Source organism: Acanthopagrus latus, chromosome 19, assembly GCF_904848185.1.
Source record: "Acanthopagrus latus isolate v.2019 chromosome 19, fAcaLat1.1, whole genome shotgun sequence".
In the NCBI taxonomy this organism is placed as follows: domain Eukaryota; kingdom Metazoa; phylum Chordata; class Actinopteri; order Spariformes; family Sparidae; genus Acanthopagrus; species Acanthopagrus latus.
This window is the reverse complement of record NC_051057.1, coordinates 18,765,968-18,776,461: the sequence shown is the minus strand read 5'-3', so window position 1 is coordinate 18,776,461 and position 10,494 is coordinate 18,765,968. Positions and strand designations below refer to the sequence as shown.

Sequence of the window (10,494 nt, the reverse complement as noted above, 5' to 3'; positions counted from 1 at the left end):
TTCAATGTGTATTTTCAGATTTTCAGGCACGAAGCTGATAACGTTATTCTCCTACATAACTGACGTTCAAGACCCTCATGTGTCATAAGTCGTTGTAGAAACCATTGTTTTATGCTAAACCTTCTTTTATGGATGAAAAACAATAATCAAAATTTTCTTTTACCTAGTTTATACAGATTTTTTTTTTCACTTAGTTTAACTCATGATTTTTTTCTTTATATGACAGGGATTTCAAGTTTTTTCATGGATTAAATTATATATATATATATATATATTAAAAAAAAACCTAACTTCATGGATGAAAATCTTATATTGCACTTTTTGATAGACAGGGGAAAAAAAAGAAATCAACTTCAGACTTCCATAGAAAACAAACAAACAAAAACTTTAATGACCCTCAGGGCTTCCGTAGTGCCTCTTACCGTCAGTACTAGCGGTGACCAGGAGTTTTACAGTGTAGCTCACGAGCCTGACGGGAAGTCAGTGAGGCAGGTGAGCAGGTGAGCCTAGTGGTTACCTCTTATGACAGGTGAGCTTCACCAACTAAGTCAACGTGAGCTGGAGTTAAACAAGTAGTCAGTTAATAGTTCAACCGTTTAACTGCCGGAGCCACGAGACCACCGGAAGTGCCCAGTTTGCTAAAGACGCGCTAAATGTCGCGGTAAGCTAGCTTCATGTTTTGACTCTGCTCGTGTTGTTGTGTGTTAGCAGCTGAGTTAGCTCCACTTTAGCCACTTTGTAATACTTTTACTGTGTTTTTGGAAGCTGTTTGGTGGAAATATATTTAATGCTTGGAGTGTACATTTATCAGTGACGTTCACCATGTTAGAAAAAACAAACAAACTGGAATTTCTTCACATGTACTCCTTATACAGCCAGAGGTAATTATATGATTTGTCAAACAGTATTTTGCCATTAGTTTAGTTTAATTAGTTTAGTTTAGTTTACTGTTATGGCTAACAGCGTTTGAAAAAGTTATGTTACCCAAAAGTTTCTGTGTTTGTACATGACATTATAATTATATTGTCACTGAGGAAGTACAGTTGTAATGGTAATGTTAATTGTGATAAAAGTGTTTCACTGTTTCCTCACATATTATTTAAATATGAAACTATTTTTTTTATTTTTGTATTTTATATTTCATGTTTATTGCTGTTTGCATCAGGGGATTTCATTGTTTTCATGTTTCATTTCATTAACAATAAAGTTTGACTTGACTTAAATCCCAATTTGCTAAATATGTGCTTTGTGTCAATACTGAACATGCTAAGCATATATTTTGTAAGAATATGATTATACAGACACGTTTTTGGCCCGTATTGACATCCAGTGAGGTGGCCCTGGGCACTTCAAGTTGAAAATCTCTAATCTTTAGGCAATAATATTCTTCATATTCTTGTCTCTTAACAGTCCATGTCATTACTGTGATTTCCCAATGTCAAATTATAAGGAAGCTGATGGTAAACTGTAAAGGGGCAGTGATGATTATACAGAGGCAGTTGTTAAGATATTGCAGTCATAGTGACAAGACACACTTGCAGAATGCTTCATCTCAACGATTTTCTGCCTGAAAACAGTGCCGTTTGGACATGGGTCCTAAAATGTTGTTATGATGTGGTACAGGTTTTATTGAGCGAGAAGTTCCAATGGAGAAGATCCTACGATACTGGTAGATGGCGAGCCTCCCAGCTTGATCTCTAGGAGCCAGGGTCTACATTTCCACTGAACGAGCAGGATGAACCATCGTCTTTGTGGTAAGATCGTGCCAAGCATCTGACGTGGCACCAACTCGAATATACATAAAGAGTGTAATCTGACCCAGACTCAGATAGACCAAACTCACAAAGAAGTTCACTTTGACCAATTTTTTCCTCTCATCAAACGCTGACTTGCTTGAACTACACTACAAAAACTGATGTTACGTGATCACTAATAACTGCTTTCATGCAACCTTTTTTATCAGCTTTTAAAAACTCAAGTTGCCATATATGGAAAAATAGATGGTGGTAGACCAAAGTAATACTTGCATGACTCATTGTTGGAAACAGTCATGCTTTTAGGGCAGGGACAAAGTTGCCCTGATTAGTGTGTGTATTACCACTGCATGACTCTGTCTGTTTTTTTACTGGGATACACCTCCTTTGACCTTGAACACGTACAAAGCCCAATTCTGCCTGAGTTATTTTTTCACTTACTATAGTCCATGAGTCATTTGTTGAAAATATACCCTCCTTTTAACTTTTGACCGAGGCTGCCCTGTAGTCGCTTCTTCAGCCCCACAGTGAAAGGCCTTATATCTTGTGCCGCACCAGAACACCCTCCGTGCCCTCTGTAAGACATCAGTGCGAACCGGCTCTGGTCCCTGAGCTTTGAAGTGTGTTTCAAAGATACTTCAAAGGCAGACGGAGTAGAGATACATGCTGTCATACCCCATTTAGTTACAGAGCATTTCATATATTTAGGCCATCATTTTAATTGTTGTCATGTATATATAGTAACAGTAATTATCGCTAAACTATTGATAGCATCTTGAGTTTTAAGGGGTTGAGTTTTGACAATATTCACTTAACGGTTGTTACACAGATGTCAGGACGCTAATTTGACATTCTGAGAACATGCTACTTCTGTATACTTACCACAAATCACTCTCATTTTCATTAAATGTTCCCACTCACAGTGTGTAACGCCCCTCACCATCTGCAGCCGTCGCCTGCAACCTGTCACTCACCTGTCAGCTGTGTCAACACTCACCTCACACACGCTGGCGCACGCACACACTCAAAAGGTAATTATCTCTTCAGCTTTAGAATCCATTGACAGGCAATTACAGTGTTTAAACATATATGCGCACACACTCCAGAGCAGACCGTGTTTCTTGGATAACCATGTGCTTAATGGACCGCAAGGAAGTCGGATGCTGTGTTTGTTTGCTGTGAAAGTGAATCATCAATTATGGATGTTGAAGTTATATGTGAGTTTATAGAAGTTGCTGAGATGTATGCCGCTGATGTATAGGTGTAGGCCTCAAGACATGAAGGCTAAAAACCACAGAAGTGTTCATTGTACTTGACTTGAATGATTGCAGCGTAGGCTATCAACAACGCGTAATGTGAAAAGGGGTCATTTGAAGGGATGAAAGAAAACCACCTGAATCGCCCTCCCTTGACTTTGTCGTGAGTTTCATTTCAATGTATGACTGATTACAGTTCTCACTATCATATTTACAGGGCACAAACTGTTAAAACCTTCTTTACACTTCTTGCTTAGTACCTAAATGGCACAGGGACACTTTCAGTGGCTAGCTGGTGAATACAGTGGCGCAATCAGCAGTCAGAGGAGACATAACAGAGCTACAGTATAAAAAAAACAGTTATTTCAGGATATTGCAGGTCCTGCACATTAGAACTTAAGATCATTAGTTTATGTCGACAAGTTTAATTTTTAAGAGAAGTGATACTCTTGTACCACAGGAGATACATCTAATTCTAGGGTAGGCAAATATGGATAGCTCAACAAGCTTGTTAACTCAACTATGAAGTAGAAATGATCTGTTTTTTTTAGCTCATTTGGCAGGGCAATGGAGTGTTTGGAGTATACAACAGATTAAAAATAACACCGTTTTGAAGGATTTAACCACCTAGCAAATTCATACAGTCTCACCGTAATCCTAATGATACTGCAGTCAATGAGATTAAATCAGTTTTACCATGTGTGATATTAATCTGAAACACAAATTGTTTTTTTTCTATGATCTGTGACATTGTTCAAGGGATGAGAGATAATAATCTCCCAGTGGCAGATGTGAACATCATGAATACACCCTTGAAATTCGCCTGGATACAGATCGAGAGATGTTAATTCCAGCCTTAATCTGCTGTTATTTTCATAAACCTGCCAGATACTGAGAAAATGTATGTGTCCTAGTTACTAAGATCATCATCTTGCAAGCACAGTGATTAGTTAAAGGAAATGTATTTGACGCACACATTTTCCTTTCCTGAAAGTGGACTTCGAGGAGCAACATGTAAGAGCTAGCAGCTAGTGGCTCAGACTGGGAGCTCGGGGAACAGGGGGCGTGTCAGTTTTTGCATCACTAGTACAGGAGCTTTGCAGTGGGATGGGCCACAGCTCGCTGGTTAGCATGCTAACCTGAGAAGGTCTCTGCAGTATGATACATAGACGTCATAACAAAGGCGTTGTTTCTTCATTTTCTGTTGATAAAAAATTTGGCAAAAATAAGTTCTTACATTTTGCACCAAACTGTAAAGACAGCATAAGAAAATTACTGTAGTTCAGGTTCATAAAACTTGTATGTTGACTTCCCTGTGGAATAGAAATGTGGAAAATTTAAATAAACTGAACAAAACTCTGGAGAAAATACATTAACTTAACGTCTCGGATATCAACTGTGGGACTGCTTTGATCTAACTTAAACGAAGGCTACCCTCAACAAAACGGCCTCTAATTATTTTGTCTTTGAATCTGAAATGAGAATGCCCACGAGACTCTGGTGGAGGTCTGAAACCCATTTTCTCATTTCCCTGTGCTCCGTAAGCTCGCCCTCCACAAACGGCAGCAACGAGAATCAAGAGAATTGGTTGCTAGATTAAATCATGCATTTAAGGCTTGGGAACACAGGAAGGCCTTGAGTCAATGTGTTATTCCATCCCTCCTAAGAGTTTATCTGCTTTTGTTCAAAGTGGCCCCCACCTATTGGAAAGTCTAATCTGCTTCCTTCACTGTGTAAATGAAAGTAAAAAAAAAAAAAAAAAAGAAGACCTGGCACAGTTTCTCATCAACACTTCCCTGTGAGAGAAAACACCATGGCAGTCTGCCATCCTCTCTGCTGAATCATTATATTCATTGCCATAACCAGAGTGGAAGTGCACGATGAGGACAGCAGACAGAAATATCTTGCCCTCTTTCTCTCCAGAGGCTGAGTCCAGTCCTGTGATTCTGACCCCACAGATTCATGGCTCACCTTGACATTTCCTGCTAATGACACTGACCGAGGGCTTCAGATTTTTCAGGGCTTTGTGCGAGTGCGTGCCATTTCTGTGATTGAACTAATAAAGAATTCTTGGATGTTATTGTGCCAGTCGGCTAAGGATTGCTGTCCAAGAACTCACGGTGCAGTGTGACTTTATGTTTCCACAACTTCAAGTGCCATGAAAATACCTTTTAATCTTCCTTTATTTCTATCTCTTGATGAGTGTGAAATATTTAGCTAAATATTTCTCCCTCAGTCAACATGTCTCTATATTATATTTAGTAGTTACCAGGAATTCACACAAAATGATGCATGCGTGCTCGACATCCTTGTTTTTTAACTAGCAGCTGTTTGTGAGTAGAAACCACAAGAAGCACAGTGTTGCACTTCCTGCTATTAGTCACTAAACATCATCAGCAAAACAAGATAGTTTTCATTTTCTCATTTCCTGCACTTTCGGTCAGCAGATTGAATTTTTTGAAAGGGAGGAGTCACAATGAAATGTCAGATGAAGAACAACAGATGACATTTGTTTGCAGTTTAAAACACCATGGAGGTACTTAGCTCCTTTCCAATGCCATGCTGTAGTGTGGATGCAATCTTGAGCCCTGTTCAGACCGCAGCAGGACGAGTTGAAACTTGCAACTGCTTGGGTAACACTCACACAAAATTCATTGTAAGTAGGTGGTAATTACCAGGTAATATATTTGAAATATGTCTTTCCACTTACCACAATAACTACCTTAAGGTTTACTGACCTCAACGTGATTAAATAATACTATTCTGCTATTTTCCATTTAGTGGTTGATAGACAACAGGCAATTTATTTACCCCTTAACTTCTCTTGATCATGCCACTTTCATTTCTGTCCAACTACCCTTAAGCAGGGAAACTTCTAACTAGATCAGTGAATTCAGGCACATTTTTTAACCAACTATATATGTGTGTGACAGAGTAAGTGAGAGACAGTTGATAAATTGGTGAGAATAGAACGGCTAACAAAATGGGCTTGTGAGTTGATGTTGGGCCGAAAGTTGGAAATCAAGCTGCAACAACTCACTTCAGTTTGGTAGCCTGCTGAGGTGAAGTTAAACAAAAAGTAGTTGGTAGGTTCCTGGAAATGTGTTAAAGAAATTACCAGCAATTTATCAAGTGCCTGTTTAGAAAATGGCAGAATATTGTTAATGACCATAACCTGTAAATTGAGGTGTGTTGTGGTCTGGCTTCTATCAATCTTGTCGTAGTTATTTTACCTGGTTTTATTATACAGTCAGATTTATTGCTTTTATGTATGGTGTTGTGTTGTTGTTTTGTATCTTGCTGATACCATTTTGCATTGTTGATGCTGTGCGTGCTATTGTTATTTTTCACCTGTATAACCTTTTATAATGATTTGAAAAGTACTGTCGAAATAAAGTATGTTATCATGATTATGATGATGATTATTATTATTGTTATTATTATTATTATTGTTATCATCATCATCACCATCACCATCATCATTATCATAAGTAGTAGTAATAGTAGTAGTAGATAGTACAACTGAAATTGAAAGGTGATGACGCTTCTGAAAACCTAAATAAGATGGTGTAACTGTAACTTCTCCATAGCAACAACGATCTGTACTTCCATTCTAGGTTTTATTTTTCAGCTGGATATAATTTGTAGGGTCTTAAAATATGAATGAGCATAGTAATAGTGAGTTATGTGCTGCAGTTGCGTTTCTGGTAGTGATGAATCGGCAGAAACAAATGTGTGTGCGTGGCGAGTGTGCTGGTGAGTGAGAGCAAGCGAACAAGAGCAGTACAGAGTGATGGTGGATGCAAGTGGAGCAGAGGGAAAGGTTAGCAGTGGAGCAATCAGTTTAGCAGTAAATAAAAAATTTAAATCACGGCTGTTCCTCACCCAAATTGAAGAAAGATGTATCTTTGGGTTAAATAACTCTCTTGTAACGATGCTTTGCTCAGGCTTTGGTTGGGCTTCAACACAAAAATATGTCTTGGCCTGAAATGCCTGTTTCAGTTGCCACAAACATGACTGGCGATGTCCCGAGGTCTGGTTAAAAACACGCAGTTTGTCATTACCAGCTAAACTGCAGATGGCCCTAGTTTACTTTAAAAAATATCGTTTTTTTCCCTCACCACAAACACAGTTGGAAATTGTTCCGAGGTCTCCTTGAAAACATCCAGTGGTTTCACATTTAGGAATGTTGAAACGCAGGCTCAAACTGTGGTCACTGGCTTGGCAGACTTGTCGCCCCAAACTCCACCATTTTCAACTCCACTTCCTAACATGACAGTCAAGTAATAAACATGCATTGTGAACGTGATGTGACACATTTTACGGGATTTTTAATACAGTGTAAATCCTTTGGCACGCACAAGTTTGTCTGTGTTTTGCAGATACTTTAACTGCCAACTTTTTAATCTTGGCAGCAAGGCTAGCTTAACCTTGATACACTTGTATGGTAAAGCACAGTAGCATTGAGTGTTGTGGAGAGTGGTGAGTGTTTTCTCATTTGCACTCTCTCCTGGGGTTATTCTACATAGAGAGCATGAAGCCTGTAAATGTGTCATCTGAACAGCAGGAGATAACTGCTGTGCTTTCTTGGTTTTCAAGTCTCTGAAGCCTACCTTTTGATTTTCCTCTGCTCTCAGCTCAGCACTGATACCATCTGGCAGAAATCGAGAGCTAGAGAGCCTGGGTGAAGAGGAGGGGAGGGGAATCATGGAATACTCCACTGTCTGATTAATCATGCTAATGAGTGATGAGGGGTTAGAGGTCCATTAACCTGTTCGGAAATGCTACTGACTTGCCAAACTTATGAGGGCAGGGGCCCAGCGGAGCACCAGCTGCAGATGATGAGGGGGGAGTTAAAAAACTGGAGCCACACAGGGGCAAACTCTGGAGCGATACACCTGTGCTGATGATGAGATGAGGAGAGTTGACAAAATATGGGCTCATCTATTCTCCCCTGCACACAAACACACTTTCAGCCGTCCCAAGACTGTTGGACTGAAATTGCCTCAAAGGGGTCAGCTGTGTCTACAATACAGGGAAACAAGGACAGTTCCATGCATGACAAACATGTAGGCCAACAGCCCCAAAATAGCAGCTGAGGTGGTCGGTGTTTCTATTTAAATCATAATGAGCTGGGGGATTACAGAGGCAGCACATTATAATACTACAACCCAGTCACCAGAATAAATGTTGGCAGTTTACATTACTGCAAACCATGGATATTTCAAAACCGTTAACATTTCTTTGTATTGAAATTTGTATTTATTTTTCTTCGGGTTCAGTTTGTATATGTTGTATATGTGACAGAGCTTCTGGTGTAGGTACGACTTGGTGAGGATTAGGAAAAGATTGTGTTTTTGCTTACCTGGTTGCCACAAACATTGCTGGAGAATGTTCCCACTCAGTTACAGTTAATCTATATGTAATGTGAATGTGAAATGACATGTATTGTCCAGATGTTGACGTGATGTGTGGCACTGTACAAATTTGGACATGCAGAAGTCGCAGAAAGTTTCAGCTTTTATTTTTATTCTGAGCTGGATAATGGTTTCTTGTTTTACTCTTGTAAGAGGCATTGATTTCTTTGCTGTAGTCAAAGGGCATCAAGCTAAATAAACCAATATTTCTATCATTCAGGCATAATGACTTCCAGTACATCTCTGAAAATGAAAAAAATATTAATTTATGTCCATATGGCACCTTTTCAACACGAGCTACAAAGTATTTTTTTTAGAAAGATATTAAAAACAAGAGAAAATACCAAAGAAATAATAAATAGAAGTCACACTGATACAGTAGTAATGACAGGTGTGGTATAAATTACAACACAATAGGAAGCAAAGCTAGCCTGATCTCCTCCAGCAGGTCGTTCCAGAGTCATATGGCCCTGACTCCAAACACTGTGGTTTTAGCCTTGGAATATAAGAAATACTAAGAGACCTTTGACTTACTAACCCTTATAAGCCTCAATGCAGCCTGAGGTCTTCTAGCAGTTATGTAATCTGGGACCAGCACTAACAAACAACCCAGATAACCAGTGGAAAATGCTAGAATAGAACCAATCACGAAGTTCATGTACAATAACCCAACAAGCCCTGTAGATGATATATATGTTTTATTTCAAAGAACAGACATTCATTCTAATTCATCGAAAATGAACTTCTGTTGGATTTGCATTTGAACGATTTCAAGTTTGGAGAAGTTATACTAAGCTAGACAATAATTCAGTGAGGGATGCATTAAAAAGCTACGGTGACAGTTTCCTTATTCTGTTGTTGAATTATGATCGCTGGAAATGGCCAAAATACACATAATACATTCCGTGATACTTTTCTTTTTAACTCTTAGGATGTTCATTGACTGTAAATATGGATGCTGTAGTATTGATTTGACCTTGAGGTAACTAAGAACAACAAAGGACCGAGGATGGAGCCTTGAGGCACTCCATCTGAGAAACTGGAGGTGAACGGGTGCTAAAGACATTAACATCTGTCAGCTGAATCAAAAGCTGCACTAAGATCTAAAAGCAATAAAACAGATGTTAGACTACTGTCATCTGCTAAAAAGAATTAAATTAAGAACTTGTAGCCTGATGTGTCAGTGCTATGACCCACTATGAAACCTGACGGAAATGTATCAGTCTTTTGCCAATGATGGATGTGCTGACGATGTTTCTTTGTTCTATCGTTACCCCGAGGATGCAGTTAAGGTCAAGGGAAATTGAACAGAGAGGGCATTTGTTAAGATGTTCTCATTCAAGTTTAATGAGAATAAATGTGTCAGAAAGCTGATAAATGTGTCAGATTGTCAGATTCACTGTCGTAAAATCTCTGTGTGAGGTAAATGTCACCGATAAATTTGTTTGATTCTCAAGGTGAACGGTTGAGCCCAGCTGCTTTTGTAACCACCAAGTCCACAGCCTGAAAAGAACGTGTAAGCCTCGTTCTTTATTTCCACAACACAAAACCGGCACTGAGGAGTGTACAGTGAGAGAGTCTGACTTCAGACAGCCATGGATGCCTTTCATGGTGATATGTGACTGAGTCATTGTGTGTAGGAAAAAAAAACAAACCTTGGGAATGTTAAAGAGGACTGGCAGAAGGTTGCTAATCCAACTCTAAATCAGATATCTCTTGAGTTGCTAAATGTGGATTTAACCAATAAAAATATCTCTTAAAACTAAAATCTGCCTTCAAACACAACGTGAGTGGTGTTCTTAAAATATGAGAGAGTTCAGTATTTGTGAACAATCATCTCCCCCTTCAGTTGTCACAGATAAAAAAACTTTTATCAGTGACAACAAGTTTTTGTAGTTGGTATCAGATCATCAAGAGACTCTGCCCTTGGCTCTGTCGTGTCCACCTTTGGGAGAATTGATTTGTTTGTGTTCCCAGATCCAAACTTAAGAGAGGAAAATACAGTAAATGCACCAGTCTAACCCACAGTCTGCGGTGACACAAATTCTAATATTCAAGCCAGTCTCC

General features: G+C 39.1%; 1 long non-coding RNA gene across 9 annotated transcripts in view; it reads left to right on the top strand.

The window, feature by feature from the left end:
- Positions 1-422: 422 nt before the first annotated feature.
- The window catches only part of LOC119008417, a 102,157-nt gene continuing 92,085 nt past the window's right edge, over positions 423-10,494 (top strand). For 5 of the 9 annotated variants that reach the window (XR_005071412.1, XR_005071413.1, XR_005071411.1 and 2 more), the window contains exons 1-3: positions 423-661; positions 1,624-1,754; positions 2,678-2,785. This is a non-coding gene — a long non-coding RNA (uncharacterized LOC119008417). Of the gene's footprint in view, positions 662-1,623; positions 1,755-2,677; positions 2,786-3,769; positions 3,911-4,933; positions 6,399-7,647; positions 8,627-10,494 lie in introns of those variants that run through there. The other 4 variants (XR_005071417.1, XR_005071415.1, XR_005071409.1 and 1 more) reach the window with 4 other exon arrangements.